The 23,312-nt window shown below is 48.1% G+C and overlaps 1 long non-coding RNA gene across 1 annotated transcript in view; it reads left to right on the forward strand.

Moving 5' to 3' along the window:
- Positions 1-165: 165 nt before the first annotated feature.
- LOC123334848 overlaps positions 166-23,312 on the forward strand; it is a 28,772-nt gene continuing 5,625 nt past the window's right edge. The window contains exons 1-2 of the long non-coding RNA XR_006553002.2: positions 166-1,265; positions 16,344-16,510. This is a non-coding gene — a long non-coding RNA (uncharacterized LOC123334848). The remainder of the gene's footprint in view (positions 1,266-16,343; positions 16,511-23,312) is intronic.

The raw sequence follows: 23,312 nt of genomic DNA on the forward strand, positions 1-23,312 counted from the left end.
AGAAAGTACTTGGGAAAGGTTAATTTTCATCAGGGCAGCCCTCAATCACTTTATTTCTAATTATTATACTATCAAACTTTTCTATGACCACTTAATATTTATTTTAAAGCTTTCCTTAATCATGGCTGACCCTTGAAAACATTAAGTGAAATAAACCAGACACAACAGGATGGATACTATATGATTCCATTATATGCAGTATCTAGGCAAATTCACAGACATAGAAAGTAGAATAGAGGTTCTGGGGGGAGGGGAGGTGGAGAGGATACAGATACAGAAGCACACGTGCTCTGTCGGGTCTGACTCTGAGACCCCAGGGACTGTAGCCCGCCAGGCTCCTCTGTGCGTGGCATTCTCCAGCCAAGAATACCAGTCAGTGGGCTTCCATTTCCTCCTCCAGGGGATCTTCCCAACCCAAGGATCGAACCCACGTCTCTTGTATCTCTGGCAGATTAGGGACTGGGGAGTTATCTGCTTCCTGAGCACAGTTTCTGCTTGAGCTGATAAATGTTTGAAAGCAGCCTTGATGGATGCACAACAATGTGAATGTACTAAAGGCCGCTGAATCACACTTACAAATGGGCAGAAGGGCAAGTTTTTATGTTGTAGATAGTCTACCACGATGAGAACACAGTTCCCTGTGGCTTCCCACCATGGAGGGATAATATAAACCAGCGACTGTTTCCTAGAGAAACTTCTTAGAGAAGAAACTTTATCCCCTGAACCAAAGGCTGAGTTCTACAAACAGGTACTATGGGATGGTGGTTCTAGAGAGTTCTCCATAACCCTTCAGGCCAGTTTCTTGGCTCCCCTCTCTCCCCAAACAGAGCCCGACTTAGAAGTGATCCACAGACTGGAATTCTCGTCCCAAGCTGTTAAGGCGCAACAGAGACACTCAGGTGGGGCCAATATTTCCCCTAGGCAGGCCCTTCCCCGAGGATGCAGCGGAGATGGGAAGGATTTACCCAGGAGTCTGTGTGTCTTTGGGCCTGGGGGACGGGGCAGGCGCTGCATCCTCTGCTTTCCTGGGACAAAGAGAAGAGGGGGTGTCCTGTGGGTCAGCTCTGCTGGGACTCCTGGTCCAGTCCATCCTCCAACCCAGTTTCCGTCTGAAAGCTGACCACACCTCTTCCTAATCCGAGCTTGTGGTGACTTCTCGGCCATTTCTCCAGCGCAAGATAGCCGGGCCACCGCCCAACAGAAGGGATGGACTGGTTTCCTTCTTGTTCTTCTATGAGACTAAACGGGTTGGGATATCAGAACAGGTACTTTTCCCGTTTTTTCTGAAAAATCCAGGAAAAGGCGTGAGGTTGTTCGCGGTGCAAGGTTGTGTATTCGGTTGATATGAATCAGGTGCTGTGAGAAACAGCTTCCGGTGGGTCTTACGCAGGTCAGGGTCCTGGGTTCCCACAAGCGGTACCCCTGGGAAGCCCTGTGACCTAGTGTGGACCCGGTACCCCAAACCCCTCCTCTACAAAACGCTTCAAGTTTCCCTTCCAAGTCTACAATTCTGCAGCAAAAGTCTATGAAATTAGTACCAGAAAGAAATAGAAATGGTTACATATTTGAGCCTGAGCATCATTTTACAGATTAATGGGTTCATGATGTTGGCGAAAGATATGCGTGGTGGATCCAGTCGCTGCCGCTCAAAAGCCTGTAAACAGGCCAGGTTGATGGAAAGAAAAGTTTGCTTTATTTCAGATGCTGGCAACTGTTGGTGGGGAGAGGATGAAAGACATCTGTCCAAAGGCCAACTCCCCCTACCTTACAAGCAGGGGGTGAGAGCTTTTATAGACAGAGTGGGAGGAGGTTTCATACAGAAACAGCACGGTCATCTCTAACAGTCGTCTTTAATTGGTCATCAGTGGTCTGACTAGCATCATCTTGGTTGGTTTAGGTAGAGTTAGAACAAAGCTAGTGGAGGTGATGGAATTCCAGTTGATCTTTTTCAAATCATAAAAGATGATGCTGTGAAAGTGCTGCACTCAATATGTCAGCAAGTTTGGAAAACTCAACAGTGGCCACAAGACTGGAAAAGGTCAGTTTTCATTCCAATCCCAGAGAGAGGTAATGCCAAAGAATGTTCAAACTACCACACAATTGCACGCATCTCACACCCTAGCAAAGTAATGCTCAAAATTCTCCAAGCCAGGCTTCAACAGTACATGAACCATGAACTTCCAAATGTTCAAGCTGGATTTAGAAAAGGCAGAGGAACCAAAGATCAAATTGCCAACATTCACTGAGTCATCAAAAAAGTGAGAGAGTTTCAGAAAAACATCTACTTCTGCTTTATTGACATGCCAAAGCCTTTGACTGTGTGGATCACAACAAGCTGTGGAAAATTCTTCAAGAGGTGGGACCTCTTACTTGACCAGACCACCTTACCTGCCTCCTGAGAAACCTGTATGCAGGTCGAGAAGCAACAGTTAGAACTGGGCATGGAACAACAGACTGGTTCCAAATTGGGAAAGAAGTATGTCAAGGCTATATACTGTCACCCTGCTTATCTAACTTATATGCAGAGTACATCATGAGAAATGCTGGGCTGGATGAAGCACCAACTGGAATCAAGATTGCTGGGAGAAATATCAATAACCTCAGATATGCAGGTGACACCACACTTGTGGCAGAAAGCAAAAAACTAAAGAGCCTCTTAATGAAAATGAAAGAGGAGAGTGAAAAAGTTCACTTAAAATGAAGCATTCAGAAAACTGAGACCATGGCATCTGGTCCCATCATTTCATGGCAAATAGATGGGGAAACTGGAGATGGCAATGGCACCCCACTCCAGTACTCTTGCCTGGAAAATCCCATGGACAGAGGAGCCTGGTAGGCTGCAGTCCATGGGGTCGCTAGGAGTCGGACACGACTGAGCAACTTCACTTTCACTTTTCACTTTCATGCATTGGAGAAGGAAATGGCAACCCACTCCAGTGTTCTTGCCTGGAGAATCCTAGGGACAGAGAGCCTGGTGGGCTGCCGTCTATGGGGTCGCACAGAGTCGGATACGACTGAAGCGACTTAGCAGCAGCAGATGGGGAAACAATGGAAACAGTGAGAGACTTTATTTTCTTGGGCTCCAAAATCACTGCAGATGGTGACTGCAGCCATGAAATTAAAAGATACTTCCTCCTTGGAAGAAAAGTTATGACCAACCTAGACAGCATATTAAAAAGCAGAGACATTTCTTTGCCAACAAAGGTCTGTCTAGTCAAAGCTTTGGTTTTTCCAGTAGTCATGTATGGATGGGAGAGTTGGACTATTAATAAAGCTGATCACCAAAGAATTGATGCTTTGGAACTGTGCTGTTGGAGAAGACTCTTGAGAGTCCCTTGGACTGCAAGGAGATCCAGCCAGTCCATCCTAAAGGAGATCAGTCCTGAATATTCATTGGAAGGACTGATGCTGAAGCTGAAACTCCAATACTTTGGCCACCTGATGCCAAGAATGGACTCATTTGAAAAGACCCTGATGCTGGGAAAGATTGAAGGCAGGAGGAGAAGGGGACAACAGAGGATGAGATGGTTGGATGGCATCACCAACTCAATAGACATGAGTTTGAGCAAGCTCCAGAAGTTGGTGATGGACAGGGAAGCCTGGCATGCTGCAGTCCATGGGGTCACAAAGAGTCGGACACAACTGAACAACTGAACTGAACTGAATCTTTAGTTCCAAAGTGCACTTGTTTCCATTTCTTTGCAGTCAGTTCTTGGCATTGTGGCAGCTTAAGTCCTGGTCATCACGTAGTTAACTTCTCCACCTAGTGTTTTGATATCTATAAGACAGCTCACAGGATATGGCTCAGAATATTATCTACAGCCCTTGAGAAAGAACTAAAGGTCCTTGACTATGCTTAGTGACTACATTAATATTATTTAGTCTCTTTAGACTGTTTTCCTCTCTCTCAGCATTTCTCACTTCTCTGATTAAACTTACTCTTTGACTAAAGTTTTCCGCTGGCAAAAAGCAGGCAGAGGGCCTGGTGGGGAGACAAGGATCATAGCTCCGTTTCAATGACTCAGAGCTGCTTTGTGCTAAATTGCTTGCTACTGGGTGTCTGGCATCAGATAGCAGCAGGCACCTCGGTTCTTAAGGCCTCCTGATCCTGGCTACGAAGCTCAGGTGTGCTGCTTGAGATCCGATTATAACCCTGAATTGGCACGTTTCCCTTTTCATCAGCATGCTGTCGAAAAATAAGCATGTGGCGATAACTTTAGAACTTTCTCTGGCTAGATGAGCTATGAGTAATTCTGGTTTCATTTTATTCAAATCTTATCCTCCAATTTTTAGTATAACACCTATTTAAAATGCTGCCTGAATACCTCCTAGCAACCATACCTGTCCTGGAATGGCACGGGAATTTCAGCCTTCAGACTCACTTTCCTTCTGGGGCAGAACCAAGAGACCCTCCAGGGAAGTTGAGACCCATCCCTGGGGCTGAGGTTTGGAGGGATGTGAGAGTCACACACAGAAGAGCTGGTTCCTCCAAAGTTATCAAGGGGAAGGACTAAGACCCTGACAAACTTAGAGGCAAGCAGCACAGTAATGAAATTACTGGCTAGAATGTGGCAAATGTTCTCCAACCCGGGAAGGACTTACACGCCACCACAGGCAGGGACAGGATACGGTCGTACTTCTCTGGTGTCACTGGGATAGAGCTTATACTTGGTATGCCTTCAGTAATGGGGGCTTCATGTTGATGATTTGGTGTGGACTCGAGCCCACCACAGAGACCGTGGGAAGCGGTTGCTGTGGAGGGCTCCCCTGAAGCCAGCAAAACATAGGTCCTGCCCCACCTGCCATTACCCAGGAGGTGATGGTCATCATAAGAAAAGCCGTGATGAAACTCTGGTCAGGGGCTGAGGGTAGAAGAAAGGACTCTTCTGACCATGGTGTGACTTAAGGGTGAGAGAGAACTGTTCTGGGCAGCCAGGGGCCACTGTTTGGTGAGATCAGCTGCCACTTCACTTTGTTCCAGAAACATCAACATTGATGTAGCAGGTGTGAATGAGCACTGCCATTGACTCAGGTGGGCAAGACGTACAACCAGACTTTTAAAGCCATTAGGAGCTCTCCATGCTACCTGGGAGCAGAAAATGCAATCTAGTCACTTTCTGATCCAGGGTTATTTCTCCCTGAGGCAGAGTCTTAAATTCCAGGAGTGTTTCCAACACGTTCTGTTTCCCATGGGCTTCCCCAATGGCTCAGAAGTGCAGGAGATGCAAGTTTGATCCCTGGGTCAGGAAGATCCCCTGGAGAAAGAAATGGCAACGCACTCCAGTATTCTTGCCTGGGAAATCCCATGGACAGAGGAGCCTGGCGGGCTATATTGGGGTCACAAAGAGTCACACACGACTGAGCACAAATGTTGCACCTGTTTCCCGCTGGCCCCTGTGGGTGATGTACTGTATCTCAAGTCTAGTCATCAGCTTCTCTCCAAGCCGGCACTGGCAGGGTAGACACCTTGTTCTTATCTGATCCCCATCTCTCTGTTAATACAGTCCCTTGTGCCCACTGACCTCTCCTCACTATGAGCCCTACCCATGCACACAAGGAAGCCTGGACTGTTCTCCCCGGCTCTGAGTGTTCCAGACATGGGACAGCGAGTGCCAAGACCCTAGGGCAGGACCCAGCACATCACTGGGGTGACTGGAGGAGTGAGTGAGGAAACGGGGCCGGAGGGAGCCAGGAGCCAAGTCACACTGGGCCTTTTAGGCCGTGGTGGAGATTTTGTATAAATGTTTACAGAAGGCCATTGGAGGACTTTGAGCAAGGGAGGGACATATACACAGTCACCTTTCCAGGTGGCCCGGAAGTAGATGACATGACCCTAGTTAGAGGGCTGTCCTGATAGTTGAAGTGAGAAATGACGATGGCTTGAAATAAAGTATAAATAGAAATTGTAGAAGTAGTAGCTGGATAATACGATATATTTTGCAGGTCAAGACAGTAGAACTTGCTGTTGGATTTAAGGTGTGAAAAAATGAAAAGAATCTAAGGTTAATCCTGGATTTTGAAGGGTGGTGTCATTGATTGGGGCTGGCACAGGCCCAGGGGGGTGTGATTGGAGGAAAAGTTGGCAAAGGAGCGGTGGGAACCGAGAGGTCTGTGGCCTTCTCCCTGTGGGATGGTGATTAGGCTTCTCAGTAGTAGAGGAATATAAGAGACAATTTTGTGCCCATTAGCAAAGCCTAGTAAAATAACGTAGGAAAGAGAATTTAAGGGTGCTTGATTGCAAGATATGCTGGGTTAATGGGAAAGATGAAGCCAGTTCAGATCACTGGGGCCAGGGGGGCTGAGGGCAAAGTTTTCTCTCCCCTGAGGCCTGTCTCCAGGGAGGTGAACAGGCCCAGAGAACTTAATCGGCTGGGTCTGATTTTCGGCTGGCCAAGCTGAGACGTGGTCTCTTGCCTGCATATTGGCACACCTTGCCTTGCAGGGAGCTGGGCCCTGTGCCTCTATCCTCCCAGGGGCAGCTAGTTGAAGGTCTGATCCTAATAGAGAGGAGACCAAGGCAATTTGTGCTTCTAAACACCAGCTTGACCCCCTGTGGAATATTGAAGGTAGACTCAATCAGGCTCTAGTTCATCACACCCTCTGGGCAGCCAACTCCCCCACCCACAGTGACCCAGGTGTCCTCTGCCCCTGGCCAAAGTCCTGAGTCAGCGACCCCAGGCAGACTCTGACAATCCGAGGCTACACAATCTCTTGAAACATTTGGTGCAATTAAAACAAGAGGCTTGATTTCTGAGAACTTGATTTTCACATAATGTGTGAAAATCAAGTTTCACACAAGTTCCACTTTCACCAAGAAAACCTGTGAAGGTGCTGTGGGATATGCGACCCACCTGTGGCAGAAAAGTCAGCATGTGTTTATTGAAATATACATTACTGTGTGTAAAATGTGTCGCAAGAATCGGACATGACATAGCTACTAAACCACCACATGTGTAAAATAGATAGCTAACGGGAAGTTGCTGTAACCACAGGGACCTCAGCTTGGTGCTCTGTGACAACCTAGTGGGGTGGGAGGTGGGGGGAAAATTCAAGAGGAAGGGGACATGTGTATACCTATGGCTGATTCATGTTGATGTGTGGCAGAAACCAACACAATATTGTCAAGCAATTATCCTCCAATTAAAAATAAATTTTTAAAAGAAAACTAATGGGGGAGGCTAGCTGCTTCCAAGCTGTCTTGGGAAACTTGTCCTAGTCAGTGAAACAGATGACCGGCATAGATGCCAGCAAACATGCTTCTGAGAATTAACTGGGAAAATCAGAAGCCCTTGCACCTGGGTTTCAAGCCACTCAGCTGGAATTAGGATGTCCGTGCAGCTGCTAGCAAACAAAACTAGAAGGTCTCCAGAGAATATTCTAATCTTGCTTCTAGTTGATTAACTGAAGTTCCCTGACTTTCACCAAGAAAACCTCCGGAGGACCTTGTCCATCACCTGCCCGTGACTTACCTGTCTTGTAGACAAGGGAGCCCTCTGCTCCTAGGACAGTTTCTTGCTCCATCCACAGCGGGTATGAGGGGTCAGGGCACCGTACAGATCTCCTGGGATGACTGGCCGTGCCCAGAGACAATCTTTGCACTAAGTGGCCTTTCCTACTTGAAGAGTCTTCTTGATGGAAAGTGACAGCCCAAGGGATTGTGCAGAAGCTGTCATCAGGGTGATGCTGAGAGATCAGCCTCTGTGCACAGGTGCCGAATCTGATCTCAGAGACAAGAGTTCTGGGTGAGGTAGAAAACAATAGCTTTATTGCTTTGCTAGGCAAAGGGAGATACAGTGGGCTCCTGTCTCTCAAAACTGTGTCCCAACCTGCGAGGTTGAGGAGCAAGCTCCAGGCTTTGATGATGGACAGGGAAGCCTGGCATGCTGCAGTCCATGGGGTCGCAAAGAGTCGGGCGAAACCGAGCAACTGAACTGAACTGACTGAATCGGTGAGGATTTGGTGAGGAGTTTTATAGCAATGGTTCAAGGACAGCTGGGGTTGCTGATAAGAGCAGGGCTGTGCTTCTTTAATGTGCTTTCATGTAATCTCTTGATGAGCTTCTCTGGCTTCTTTAATCCAGCCTCAAGTGATCTTCTCTGGGGTGAAGAATGCAGGCATCTTTCATTTATTGGATTTTAGTTCTGTGACGAGCTCAAAGATGTCAGTTCAGTTCAGTCGCTCAGTCATGTCCAACTCTTTGCGACCCCATGGACTGCAGCACGCCAGGCTTCCCTGTCCATCATCAGCTCCAGGAGCTTACTCAGACTCATGTCCATCGAGTCGGTGATGCCATCCAACCATCTCATCCTCTGTCGTCCCCTTCTCCTCCTGCCTTCAATCTTTCCCAGCATCAGGGTCTTTTCCAGTGAGTCAGTTCTTCCCATCAGGTGGCCAAAGTATTGGAGCTGCAGTTTCAGCATCAGTCCTTCCAATGAATATTCAGGACTGATTTCCTTTAGGACTGACTGGTTTGATCTCCTTGCTGTCCAAGGGACTCTCAAGAGTCTCCTCCAACACCACAGTTCAAAAACATCAATTCTTCAGCACTCAGCTTTTTTTTATGGTCCAACTCTCACATCTATACATGACCACTGGAAAAGCCATATTCTTTGACTGGATGGACCTTTGTTTGGCAAAGTAATGTCTCTGCTTTTTTATTATGCTGTCTAGGTTGGTCATAGGTTTTCTTCCAAGGAGCAAGCGTCTTTTATTTCATAGTTGCAGTCACCATCTGCAGTGATTTTGAAGCCCAAGAAAATAAAGTCTCTCACTGTTTCCACTGTTTCCCCATCTAATTACCATGAAGTAATGGGACCAGATGGCATGATCTTAGTTTTCTGAATGTTGAGCTTTAAGCCAACTTTTTCACTCTCCTCTTTCACTTTCATCAAGAGGCTTTTTAGTTCTTCTTCGCTTTCTGCCATAAGGGTGGTGTCATCTGCATATCTGAGGTTATTGATATTTCTCCCAGCAATCTGATTCCAGGTTGTGCTTCATCCAGCCTGGCTGATGTACTCTGCATATAAAATAAGCAGGATGACAATATACAGCCTTGACATACTCCTTTCCTAATCTGGAACCAGTGCATTGTTCCATGTCCAGTTCTAACTGTTGCTTCTTGACCTGCACACAGATTTCTCAGGAGGCAGGTCAGGTCATCTGGTATTCCCATCTCTTGAAGAATTTTCCACAGTTTGTTGTGACCTACACAGTCAAAGGTTTTGACATAGTCAATAAAGCAGAAGTAGATGTTTTTCTGGAATTCTCTGGCTTTTTCTATGATCCAACAGATGTTGGCAATTTGATTTCTGGTTCTTCTGCCTTTTCTAAATTCACCTTGAACATCTGGAAGCTCTGGTTCATGTACAGTTAAAGCCTAGCTTGGAGAATTTCGAGCATAACTTTGCTAGCTTGTGAGATAAATGCAATTGTGTGGTTGTTTGAACATTCTTTGGCATTGCCTTTCTTGGAATTGGAATGAAAACTGACCTTTTCCAGTACTGTGGCCAGTTGAGCTTTCCAAATTTGCTGGCATATTGAGTGTAGCACTTTCACAGCATCATCTTTTAGGATTTGAAATAGTTCAACTGGAATTCCATCACCTCCACTAGCTTTGTAGTGATGCTTCCTAAGGCCCTCTTGACTTCACATTCGAGGATGTCTGGTTCTATGTGAGTGATCACACCATTATGATTATCTGGGCCATGAAGATCTTTTTTGTATAATTCTTCTGTGTATTCTTACCACCTCTTCTTAATATCTTCTGCTTCTGTTAGGTCCATACCATTTCTGTCCTTTATCGAGCCCATCTTTGCATGAAATGTTCCCTTGGTGTCTCTAATTTTCTTGAATAGATCTCTAGTCTTTCCCACTCTATTGTTTTCTTCTATTTCTTTGCATTGATTGCTGAGGAAGGCTTTCTTATCTCTCCTTGCTCTTCTTTGGAACTCTGCATTCAGATGGATATATCTTTTCTTTTCTCCTTTGCCTTTTGCTTCTCTTCTTTTCTCAGCTGTTTGTAAGGCCTCCTCAGACAACCATTTTGCCTTTTTTGCATTTTTTTTTCTTGGGGATGGTTTTGATCACTACCCCCTGTACAATGCTACTAACCTCCGTCCATAGTTCTTCAGGCACTCTGTCTATCAGATCTAGTCCCTTGAATCTATTTGTCATTTCCACTATATAATCGTTAAGGGATTTGATTTAGGTCATACCTGAATGGTCTAGTGGTTTTCCCTACTTTCTTCAGTTTATGTCTGAATTTGGCAAAAGGAGTCATGATCTGAGCTACAGTCAACTCCCAGTCATGTTTTTGCTGACTATATAGAGCGTCTCCATTTTTGGCTGCAAAGAATATAATCAATCCAATTTTGGTATTGACCATCTGGTGACGTCCATGTGTCGAGTCATTCTTGTGTTATTGGAAGAGGGTGTTTGCTATGACCAGTGCATTCTCTTGGCAAAACTCTGTTAGCCTTTGCCCTGCTTGATTTTGTATTCCAAGGCCAAATTTGCCTGTTACTCCAGTAACCTCTTGATTTCCTACTTTTGCATTCCAGTCCCCTATGATGAAAAGAGCATCTTTTTGGGGTGCTAGTTCTAGAAGGTCTTATAGGTCTTCATAGAACCATTCAACTTCAGATTCTTCAGCATTACTGGTTGGGACATAGACTTGGATTACTGTAATATTGAATGGTTTGCCTTGGAAATGAACAGAGGGCATTCTGTCATTTTTGAGATCGCACCCAAGTACTGCATTTTGGACTCTTATGTTGACTATGATGGCTACTCCGTTTCTTCTAAGGGATTCTTGGCCACAGAAGTAGATATAATGGTCATCTGAATTAAATTCACCCATTCCAGTCCATTTTAGTTCACTGATTCCTAAAATGCCTCTGTTCACTCTTGCCATCTTCTGTTTGACCACTTCCAATTTACCTTGATTCATTGTATGCATCCCTTGAGGTGAACTAGCAACCCCCAGGGCTGCCCTACTGTTTCTCAGCCCCTCCTCCCTTCCCTGATTAGCAACTGTTCCGTGATTAGAATCTGCCCCTTTGGAACTCAGGGAAGGTCTTGGAGGCTGGACAGAAAGGCTCCCAGGTCCGGGAGCCCCATGGGGTCCTGCTCAGTTTAAAGGATAGGAGTTAAAACAGATTGGTTCTTGTTTGTGATTTTTGACCTTCAATGTGATTACTCAAGGTGACCATCCCCTGGACCTATGTCATCCTTTCCAAGAGCCTTATTTCCATCTATGTCATCTGGGAACACTGCCCAGCATAATTTTATACTTAATCCTCTTTATAGGGACTCTAACTTAGAGATAACAGTCATAAAAGATTATAAACTCCTATTAAAATTTATATGGTTATAAATTTGGTTCCCTCTTCTTCCACAGCTGTTGCCCACAGAATGCTTTTAAAACTTATTTTCAGTCATACCTTTTTCTGTTTCTTTCTCCCAAATCCTTTTCAGTGAGAAGCCACAGAGCCCTGACAGCTAAGTCACCCTTTGTCAATTAGATGAACACCCAAACTTACCTTTTTCTGGGGCCACCAAGCGTATCAGATTTTTTGTGAAAGGAGCCCGTAGCCATTCTTTGCAGCCCACCCACCACATTACTCTGCTGTGGCCACCACAATGAAATACCACAGATCAGCTTTCCTAAGTGGTGCTAGTGGTAAAGAACCCACCTGCCAATGGAGGAGACACAAGAGACCCAGGTTCGATCCATGGGTCGGGAAGATCCCTTGGAGAAACAACGACTACCCACTCCAGTATTCTTGCCTGGAGAATCCCATGGACAGAGGAGCCGGGCGGGCTACAGTCCCTAGTGTCGCAAAGAGCTGGACACAACTGAAGCCACTCGGCAGGCAGTAAACAACAGAGGTTATTTCTAACAGTTCTGGGTGGAGGCTGAAAGTACAGGATCACATATTGGCAGGATGGTTTCCTTTTGAGGTTTCTCTCCTTGCCTTGCAGATGGCTGTCTTCCCTCTGTGCCTGTCTATGCCTTAATCTTGTCTTCTTAGAATGCTACAGTCCTATTGGACTAAAGAAAGAAAGTGAAGTAGCTCAGTCATGTCTGACTCTTTATGACCCCATGGACTGTAGCCTACCAGCCTCCTCCATCCATGGGATTTTCCAGGCAAGAATACTGGAGTGGGTTGCCATTTCCTTCTCCAGGAGATCTTCCCGACCCAGGGGTTGAACCCGGATCTCCTGCACTGTAGCAGACACTTTACCATCTGAGCCACCAGGGAAAATAGCCCCTATTGGATTAGGACCCACCCTAATGACTTCACTGTAACTTGACTGCCTCTTTAAATGCCGTGTGGCTCGGACAGTAAAGAATCCACCAGCAATGCAGGAGACCTGGGTTTGATCCCTGGGATGGGAACATCCCGTGGAGGAGGACATGGCAACCCACTCCAGTATTCTTGCCTGCAGAATCCCATGGACAGAGGAGCCTGGAGGGCTGCAGTCCATGGGGTCACAGAGAGTCGAACACGACTGAGTAACTAAGCACAGCATGTGTCTAAATACAGTCATATTCTGAGGGACTGGGAATTAGGATGTCAACATAGGAATTTGGGGGACACGTATCATCCCATACACTCACCCTATAGTAGAGAAACTGCTCCTTTGAAAGACCCTCTTTCCAAGCAGCTCCTCCACAGGAAGCCAAGTTTCATTTCCAGCTTACACAGCACTTGCTGCCAACAACATGGAGAGAGCCAGTCAGCAGGGGAGGTAGTGCATCCCAGAGGGTCAGAGCTCCACAAGAACCCTCTGAGTCTCAGCAGGCACTCCCTCAAGGACTGCAGCATGGACCAGCTGCCTTTCTCAAAGACTAAGTAAGAGCATGGACCCTCCAAGAGCTTTCCTCTAGAAGGCATCTTCCAAACCCATGGATTGAACCCAGGTCTCCCACATTGCAGGTGGATTCTTTACCATCTGCGCCACCAGGGAAGCCCCATCACATGCTACAGGCTCCAGAATGCTCTGTGGTCTCTAGAAATCTGTCTCTCGTCTCCAGCTTTCCTTTTATGGTGGTAAAACCTGGTTTCCCACCATTGGAACTGGAAGAAAGAGGACTCCTGTGAAAAAAGGGAGGCAGCCACGCCGACCCCATGGGGCTGAGTGATTGCCATGTTCATCTCTGATAAAGGGGACGACGTGGAGACAGCAGTCACTGTAACCCAGAGCTGTCTCTTCGTGTGACAGTTTATTCACCCAAATGTTGATGCCTGTTGTTAAAAGGTGAAGACAGGACTCACAAATGAGTGCGTTTCTCAGGGAACTGTGTGTTCTGACCACCCTTGATGAACTATGCGGTGGGGGATATTTACTCAGATTCTGGGCCTGTTTTCTTATCTGACAAATGGGAAGAATTCAATCAATAAATACACATAAAGTGATTTTCAAGGAATAATGGCCCATCAAACATTATTATTTTTATTAAAATAAACTTCAGGTATGAGAGTTTTAAAGACAAGGGTACTTTCTTTAGGTGGACTAAGTAGGGAAGTTTTCATGGAAAGAAGTTTTTTTAGTGGATCTTGGCAGGATTTGTAAGATTAGGCAGGCAACTTTCTGGAAAAAAGAAGTGAAAGTGTTAGTCACTCAGTCGTGTCTGACTCTTTGCAACCCCATGGACTGTAGCCCTCCAGGTTCCTGTCTATGGGGATTTCCACGCAAGAATACTGGAGTGGGTACCCATTCCCTTCTCCAGGGGATCTTTCTGACCCAGGGATTGAACCCAGGTCTCCTGTATTACTGTCTGAGCCCCCAGCGAATCCCAAATGTGAGGAAAGGGCATTCTGAGAAGGCTGAGCTGTACAAGGAATGACGTGGGGGCAGGAAGCAGTGTCATCTGAATTGACAAGAGCCTAGAATTGCTCTCAAGTGGGGTTTCTGACTTCTTACAGTGATCTTTGTATCAGTGAAACCAGAAAAAAAGCAAACCCAGACTTTCACTGTGAACTGACCACATTGCAAAGCTGTGCCTTTACGCCTCATTTCCACAGGCCCTCTCAGCCCCCCAGTTAGGAAGCAGCCCACTGCCAAGACCACACTTTTAGCAAGAGGAGGAAACAGCATTTGAACCCACTTGTTCTGACCAGCAGAGCCCATGTGTTTGAACAAAACTCACAGCAAGGCGAATTGCTACACACACCAGTCACAGGATAAACTGCTCAGAAAGAAAGATGAAGACTGGGCAGAATGCATGTCAACATGGGCTATATGGGACGCAGAGCCCGGCAAGGTCAGGGACGAATCAGTGTCAACGGTTTCAGGAAGAAGGACTGTGGGAGAAGCAGCAACGGAAGTGAAGGTGCAAAGCTTCAGCCCCCCTTCAGCCCATCCCCCCAAACACAGGGAGACACGCCCTCTCTGCACATCTGATGCTACAGTTCACACGGGGCCGAGTGCACTGATTCTGTAACTACAGCCGTAGTCATTTCAAGCCCAGGGCTGCATAGCTTATGACTGTTCATCGCAGGGAAGAAGTAGATTACGTCGTCTCCACCGACTTCAGAAAACCCAAGGTTAAACACCAAGAGGAGGTTGTGATGAAGAAAAGCCCCACCCTTCAAATGCCTTTCCTTTTCTCTAGAAGCTTCCAGGTAGAGCAAGGTCAGAGGAGGCTGAAGTCCCACCTCAGGCAGAGCCTGGCTGGCACCTTCCCGGCAAGGCACTTCAGTGGCCTCAGGCTTGGTCATCCTGGCCGGTTGGTTTATTTTCATAGTTGAAATGTGCTCTAAAATTGCAATAATTCGTAGCGATGGAGCTGAGTCTCATGTGTCCTCAGATCAGAGGGCACTCGGGGTTCCTCCAAGTCAGCCTGTGTCCCAGAGCTGGACCAGGCTGCCTATGCAGCAGCTCCTGCTGCTCTGTCCCACAAATGATGGTGCTGTTACTCCTGCCCTGTCTGTGTCCCATGATAGTGTGTGTGTGAGTGTGTGCACATGTGTTCTTGGCCAGAATGAAAACAAAAGAAAATCTATCACTCTGGAGAATTTCTGTTCTCACACAGGCTCATGTCAACCCCACACTGAAGATCAAAATCTTTGCTGTTGTTCCACTGTGTTTAACAGCAGTCCACGAAATTTAACATTCATGTTCAGAATATACGTTTTAAATGTGTCCCCAAGCTACCGGGCTTCCCAAGTGGCACTAATGGTAAAGAACCCACCTGCCAATGCAGGAAATGCAAGAGTTCAGTCCCTGGATGGGGAAGATCCCCTGGAGGAGGGCATGACAACTCACTCCAGTGTTCTTGCCTGGAGAATCCCATGGACAGAGGAGCCCGATGGGCTACAGTCCAGGGGGTCACAACGAGTGATACACAACTGAATGCAACTTAGCACGCACACCCAAGTTACTGTTTGTTTTTCCTTGTTATTAGTCCTTTTCAAATTTCTCCACCATCTGTTAGTCCATCTTAATCTCTCTACAGTGAGAGAGGTTCGGAGCAAGAGGGAGCAGCCCTGACCTAGGAGGTGGCCCCACACTAGTCAGGCTGGTACTGCCCTGTTACACGGGCAGTGGTGCAGCATGCCAGCTGCGGAGCTCTGTGACCCAGGTGGAACGGGACAGGGGCAAGGCCACCCCTGCTTCACGTCTGAACACAGAAATAGGGCTGTGGTCCAAACCACGCCTGTGCTGGCAAACATGGTGGCCGCTATTCTCAGCGGTTCAGCACCAGCCTGGGCCTAGCCCATCCATCTTCCGGCCTCGTCTGCTAAAACACCTCATCACACCTGCTCCCTGCCATCATCCCATCCGGAGCGAAGCCCCACGACCTTGAACCAGCCCTGAGTCACTGAACACAAGCCCGAGTCCCATAACAAGTCCTTCCTAGCCATCCCCTGGCTAAAAAAGCTCCAGGTTTTCCGTGGTGCCAGTTCCCCGTCTCTGCAACAAACAGTTAGCCTGACTTCCTGAAAAACAGATGTGTCCCTGCAGTTTCCTGCCCCTGTCTGGGGGTAAAGGAGGTTAAACAGCCTTTCCACGTTGAATGCTATTTTTCAACTTATAGGGAAGAGCCTCAAATCCAGTTTTCAACATTTTCCATCTAAGTCTCTGCGTTCTCAACCGCGCGTTCAGTCATTTAGTCCGCAGACATTTGTTTGTGCCTGCTCTTGTGGGTTTCCGTCTTCCGCATCCCTTGGCACCCAGTTCTGGAGACAAATCCAACCCCAGGTTCCCACTGCCCATGGTCTTTGTAGATAACAAAGTGTTAGAACCAGAAGGGACCTTCCTTTTAACACAAAGGGTTACAATGACATCCAAAGTTAAGCCATCCATTCTCTTGTGGGCTTGCTTTCTATCTGCAGCAAATGAGCATCTTGGGGGGGGGGTCCCCAGAAGCAGACACTCAGAAGAGGACTTGCCTGCGTGTGATGACGTATTAAGGACGTGCTCCCAGGAGAGGAAGTGTGCGGAGCAGACAGGGATGGGAGGACTAAGCCAGCCAAGGGTGTGATCACCAACAAAGCCTGAGGTATATTTAACCCGCTGTCCCCAGCTAGGGTGATTTTCCCCACAGGGGGCATTTAGCAATGGCTGGAGACATGTTGATGTCTCAGGCAAGCGGATACTGTTGACATCTGGTGGGTAGAGGCTGGATGATACTAAACACCCAACAGCCCACCGCTTAGACTTACCAGATGGAAATGTCCATGGTGCCGCCTGCGGTTGGGAGATTCTGGCGAACAATGATGACAAAAAAGATCAGGGACTGAGGGACGAAGCCTGAACTTGCATGGAAAGTTCAGAATCAGCTGAAGCACTTGACTACTTTGCAGATTCAACCAGCGCTTTTATTCATAGCTTGATTGCATTACTCTCTGATAAATCTGCCTCCTTTTTTTTCAATTCCAAGCTTGACTTTCAGGAGAAATCAGCACAGTGCAGTAGAAAGGGCACAGAGAAAGGGCACAGAGCTTGGAGCTGACTCTGATTCAGGTTCATCATTTACCTGACAGTTTGTCCGCAGTTACCTGAGCTTTCCACGCCTGGGAAATGGAGAGCATCATTCTAGCCTTTAGAGGGTTGTTGTGAGAGTTAAAAGGAAGCAATCAGTGAAACGGAGAAGGCGATGGCACCCCACTCCAGTACTCTTGCCTGGAAAGTCCCATGGATGGAGGAGCCTGGTAGGCTGCAGTCCATGGGGTTGCGAAGAGTCAGACACGACTGAGCAACTTCACTTTCACTTTCCACTTTCATGCATTGGAGAAGGAAATGGCAACCCACTCCAGTGTTCTTGCCTGGAGAATCCCAGGAACGGGGGAGCCGGATGGGCTGCCGTCTATGGGGTCGCACAGAGCCGGACACGACTGAAGTGACTTAGCAATAGCAGTAGCAGCAGTCAGTGAAAAAGAGTCTGGAAGGTGGTGGGCCCTGCATCACTGAGAACTGTTAGTAAAGCTACTGCTGGTCTCCAGAGTCCTGCCAACCACTGGGTCACTAGTCTAGCGCCCAGGCAGGGGAGGACCACCCAAGTGAGGGATGCCCCGGCACAGGTGAGTCAGAGAAGAGATCATCTTGTCTTCATGGAACCTGAGTTAAACATGCCAGTTAGACTTTAGCTCTTTGGGTAGGGCAGCAAATTTAAAGTGTTTCTGGCCACATTCTGAGAAATTTCCCACACGAAGGCTCTGTTTCTAGCTCTAGTTGCAGAGCAAAACTGTTCCGTGTTGTGTGGTTTTGTCTCAAGAGAACTGACTCGGTTCCCGGGCTGATGGCTGCGAGGTACCCAGGACAGGCCGTGTCCCTGCGTCCCGTGCTTGCAGTGACTCATCCTGGCCCCTGCCCCGCTCCCTGGGGGGCCTCCTCTAACCTGTAGGAAACAGGGAGCCAGCTGGAGAGAAAGGGGACCCTCCCTTGTCTCCGAAGCTACAGGGCACTTCTGCAGGGACCCTTGAGCCAGCCGCACATGCGTGGCTTTGCAAACACGGCATTTCTGGAGCTCAGGGAGGGGTGGGGGGGACTCGAGGCGACCAATGTGAGTCACGTGGTCTATGACAGATGTGGCCCCGGAAATGCCAGCGTCAATGTTTAATATTATTTGAATACCTGCCCGGTTTGTGTCACTTGGCACAGCAGGCACCCAAGGCGGCTGGCTGCGTGTCTCCCCAGGGTGTGGGAGGGAACACGGATTGTAGGAGATGCTCTGTCTCCCTCGTGTGCAGCAGTCATTGAGACGTGGGACCCGGGCTTGTTCTGAGATGTTACCTTTGTCCAGAGTCACCAAGGGAGACCTCCATAGCGCTGACTACACAGAATCCACTTCGTCCAAAAGTAGCTACAGGTGCTGCTGAAAGGTACCCGCGGGACCCTGGATGAGAGCCGCTCAGGACCGGTGTAACATCCAGGAAATAGTAAATGAAGCTGTTTATCGAAACAGGGCCATCAGGGCTCATTCCAGGTCTCAGGGGCTGGAGCAGAGAACACCTTCTCTTTCTGTGCTCCTCCCCTCCGCTCTACCTCTCCCCTACCCGCTCCGCTGCGCATGACCCGGGGCCTGCGCCGTAGACCCTCAGCAGCCCCCTACAGCGCCACTCGGCTCTCAGATCCCAAGACCCACATAGTCCTCTTTTTAAATGCTTTTGTTCACCCACGTGGGCTTACAGCCACCTTCCTCGGGCTGCGTGTGTACATGGTTTTTGGAGAGGCTGGGCTGATTGCAATTGCCCAGAACAACCTTCTCGGAGAGGGCTCGGTTCTGTTGAAAGAAGGGAGAGCTGGAGAGGTCCAAGGTGACTGAACTAGACGCTCACTCTGGGGGACACCTGCCGGGAGCCGGCATATTGCATATTGAGTGAGGATCTGGAATAGCTCAACTGGAATTCTATCACTGCCGGGAGCCAGCGTGAGGCACTCCGCCCATGACAAAGGTCATGAGGAAGGAGGCTCGGCATACGCAAAGGCGGGATCGAGCCTCAGGAGTCCCCCTGGAAATTCTCGAGCATCTACCCCCAAAACCAGAGTCTGCCTACTTTCTGCCTTGTGCTTTCACCTACACCTCTGACTTTACGGGGGGCTGTCCCCCACTACCTCTCTCTGAAAAGAGAGCTAGCTTACAGCTCCAGTTAATAATTCCTGGATGTGACAGTGTTTCAACCTACAAACTCCTTTGGAAATCCTCTAGCCTGCCTGAATGGGTTTTTCCGGCCACATGTGATTGTTCAGAGCCTCCCAACTGTGAGAGGCAGGAGATGTTCTAAACTGCCTAAACACAGATTCCTTTGAGTAGCTAAAAGATTGATTAGAAATTGTATTGGTGAAGGGTTTTTCACTTGTTGGGCCAACGTTTGCTGCTAAGTCTCCATACTCCTTACCTACTGTGTCCTTGGCAGTGTATTGATTGATATAATGGGTGTATAGAAATGTAAAATGCAGCTTTGTCCAATGCTTTTTGGAAGGCTGGCGCCTGACTTTGGAATAATCACCTTTAGAGAAAGATAAGTTTCTTAAAATGTTAACAGGCCTCCTGGCCAGAAGATGATGTCTATCACCTGAACTTTTGCATATGATAAGTTTACAGGAAAAAAGCCTGGCTTGCTGCATGACTCTACCCCTTCCCCCATTATCCTCTATGCATAACTTAAGGTATAAAAACTACTTTGGAAAATAAAGTGCGGGCCTTGTTCACTGAAATTTGGTCTCCCCATGTCATTCTTCCCTTTAACTTCCAGCTGAGTGTCCATCTGGAGCGCGGATGTCCTCTGCGACCATTTATTTGCCTGGGCTTCTAAGACCCACTCGAGAAGGTGTCTAAGGTGGGGCACCTTCCGCTATTCGAGAGGGCGCCTGCGGCCTCCGTGGTCAGAGCTAACCTGGTGTCACGGGTTATATTGATTTTCCGCGTAAACCAAGCCACTCAGCTTCTTTTCTCCACTGAATTTTCCTACTGAGCTATCCTTATTTCAGCCGCTTTTCTCCACTGAATTTCCTCACTGAGCTATCCTTATTCTATTACTCTTTGTATCCTTAATTAAAGTGTAATTAAGCAGTTGTTCCCTGACCCTCGCCTAGCCGTCTCTCCTTCGAATTCCCTGGATCAGCCGGGGCTGGACCCCGGCAGACACCCACCCTGAGTGTCCCCCAGAGCCTGGTAAGGACCCCTGAAAGTGATCTTCAGCTGCTGGAAGGGCCTTGTGACCTTCAGGAAGCTTTGTCACTTTTGTCAGTGCTCTCCCACCGGTGTCCCCACCCCCAGACGAGGACCAGGGGAAGCAGAGAAGCTGGGACCGTGGCACAGAGCCCAAGGGGCACCGGTGGTCAGGGCTGGGCCAGCCGGGCCGTCCTAAGCCCAGGATGGCTCCTGGGTGCCTTGCTGGCCTTTTCTTCCTGCCTGACCATCATACCCCCTTTCTTCAGCCCCTCCCTTTCGATCTGATAGCATTATGTCAGAGTTCCGGGAAAATTGAATGTGTCCAGGAGGCCCTGTCATATAGGAGGCCATTTGGCAGCAGTCAGTGGTCCAGTTACATCTTGCAAAATGAGAGTCTCCCCAACTCAAGTCAAGAGTCTCCTTTTGAACGTGTCCTTTGTTTAAGGCTTGTTTCTAGTCTGTGGGAGGATGAGCAGACTACCCAAGCAGAGGACCCCCTCCTCCTCACCCAGGGCTAAGGGTTAGGAATGGAGGCTGGCAGTGGGAGGCTGGGGACGGGGAGAGAGGCGGGGGTGGGGGCAGGAGGGAGGCTGGGGGGCAGGAGGGAGGCTGGGGACCTGTTTAAGGGGCCCGCATGCAGGGAGCACCCACAGGCCAGGGTCCCAGCCCTGGGCTGGGGGCAGTGGGCTGCACGAGCTCTCTCCCCTGCCAGCCCCAACTCAGACCGCACACAGATCGCTTAACCACCCAGCTGCATCTCAGTCCCCTCATTGTTCTTCAGTCGCTCAGTCGTGTCCGACTCTTTGCGACCCCATGGACTGCAGCGTGCCAGGCTTCCCTGACCTTCACCATCTCCTTGCGTTTGCTCAAAACTCATGTCCATTGAGTCAGTGATGCCATCCAACAACCATCTCATCCTCTGTCATCCCCTTCTCCTACTCAATCTCTCCCAGCATCAGGGTCTTTTCCAGTGAGTCGGCTCTTCGCCTCAGGTGGCCAAAGGATTGGAGCTTCAGCTTCAGCATCAGTCCTTCCAGTGAATATTCAGTCCCCTCATGGAAAGTGGAAATAAGGACATGGCCCCCATGGAGTGTGTGCAAGCCTGGGTTCTTCTGAGAGACAGAACCGATAGGAAGTGCAGTCGACCTTTGAACAACATGGGGTTTGGGGCGCCAGCCCTCTGCACAGTGGAGAATCCTGGTATAACGTATAGTCGGTCCTCCCCATGCTGGGCTCTCCGTATCTGTGGTTGTGCATCTGTGGATTCGACCAATCACAGATGGAGTAGTACTGCAGTATTTGCTGCTGAAAAGCATCCCTGTATAAATGGACCTGCTCAGTCCAGACCCGTGTTGTTGAGGGTCATATGCATGTACATAAAGAGATTTATTATGCAGGATTGGCTCCATGGTTAGAGAAGCTGACAGGTCCCAAAACCTGCAGCTGGCAAGCTGGAGACCCAGGAGAGCTCATGGTATGATTCCAACCCACGTCCGAGTTCAGAGGCAAAACCAATATCCTAACTTAAAGACAGTCAGGCAGAGAGAGGGGCTTTCCCCTGCTCAGACTTTTTGTTCTATTCAGGCCTTCAACAGACAGGCTGATTCCCACCAGCACTGGGGAGAGCAGTCTGCGTTCCTCGATCTACAGACTCAAATGTTAATCTCATCCAGAAACACCCTCACAGACATACACAGAATCATCTTTGATGAAATATGTGGGCATCCACAGAATTAAGCATCACAGAGTGGTTGAGAGTATCGAAGGCTATAACACAGAAAAGACATCAAGGCCAATTGGTCCCCACCAGTCCTGGGTGCCCCGCAGCGAGCCTGTGTTAGGGACCCCCACCTTTCATACATTCTGCAGGACTAGGCTGATGAAAATAGATTTGTGTCTTTTTTCAAGGCTTTTTTCTAGTTGTTGTTGTTGTTCAGTAGCTAAGTCTTGTCCGACTCTTTGCAACCCCATGGACTGCAGCACGCCAGGCTCCCCTGTCCTCCACTATCTCCCAAAGTTTGCCCAAATTCATGTTTTCTCATAAGTTTTATTAAACCTTTGGTTATCGTAATGTTCTCTATTCTGGAACATAGACCAAGATGCTCTCGATTGAATACAGACTTAGCTGTTTGATTGTTTAGTTTTGATATAGACGATAATACATTGTATGATGCTCTCAAAGAGCTCATGACTCACAAGTTGTTCTGGCATCTGGATGGATTTGAATGTTCCTGGAAATGAGCACCTTCTTTCATGGTCTCCTTTGGTGGAAGTGGCACCAGACTCCCTGCCAGTTGTCTTAAGAGAGTAGAGAACAGACCTCAAGATGCCCAGCTGCCCAAAGCCTCTGGACACACGGGTTTCCACTGGGATAGGGTCTGATCTACCACTGGGTCCTGCAGCCCAAATGTCATAACTGCCACCAGAATCTGAAGACAGATGGGCAAGCGGGGGAGGGTGGCTTATGAGTCTTTAGACAGGTGGGATGTGGGGAAGGAGTAGAAGGGATGCCCACTTTTCTTGGGCAGAGACTGTAAGGACATCTGGATTAAATTGAGATGTCACTCACTCCATCTGAAATAATTAATTGTAGTAAATCGTGTTTGATTTAGATTTAAATGGTGTGAAGCTGGTAGATGAAGGGATTGAAAACACAGCAAAGTGAGTTTGCTCTGGTTCTTTTCTGGTCACTTGATAATTTTTCTCTTCAGTTTGTCCAAACAGGATGTAGGTCTAGATCCTCGAGGACGGAGTTTTTTAAAAAAGCAACACTTTAGGAAAAAAACATTAACTGATCCTGAGTTCCCTTTCCAGATGCATATTCTCACCAGTTTTACATCTCCACCATAGGCATGTCCATTCACGCAGTCATGCCGTTGGACAGTTTTCACTGACACGAATCTGCAGCTGCCCCTACTGCATATTTCCATGTGTGACGCAGTATCTGTGGAACAGAAGTAAAATTGCAGTGCCATCTTCAGGAAACGAAAAGTCTCTCTTTGTAAAGCCCTCCATATGTAGCTCCAAGTGACCTAAAGCTGTCCCGGGGTTTGAAGATAAATCTCTCCTTTACGTTTGGAGCAGAGTAGGTGAGGCAGAGGATAAACACGGGGCAGCTCCTTGCCGTGAAACGTAATAAATCTTCCAGATAACCACAGAGGCACTAGGATTTAGTGCTCTGGGAACC

The sequence above is a fragment of the Bubalus bubalis genome, chromosome 8 (genome assembly GCF_019923935.1).
Source record: "Bubalus bubalis isolate 160015118507 breed Murrah chromosome 8, NDDB_SH_1, whole genome shotgun sequence".
Lineage (NCBI taxonomy): Eukaryota > Metazoa > Chordata > Mammalia > Artiodactyla > Bovidae > Bubalus > Bubalus bubalis.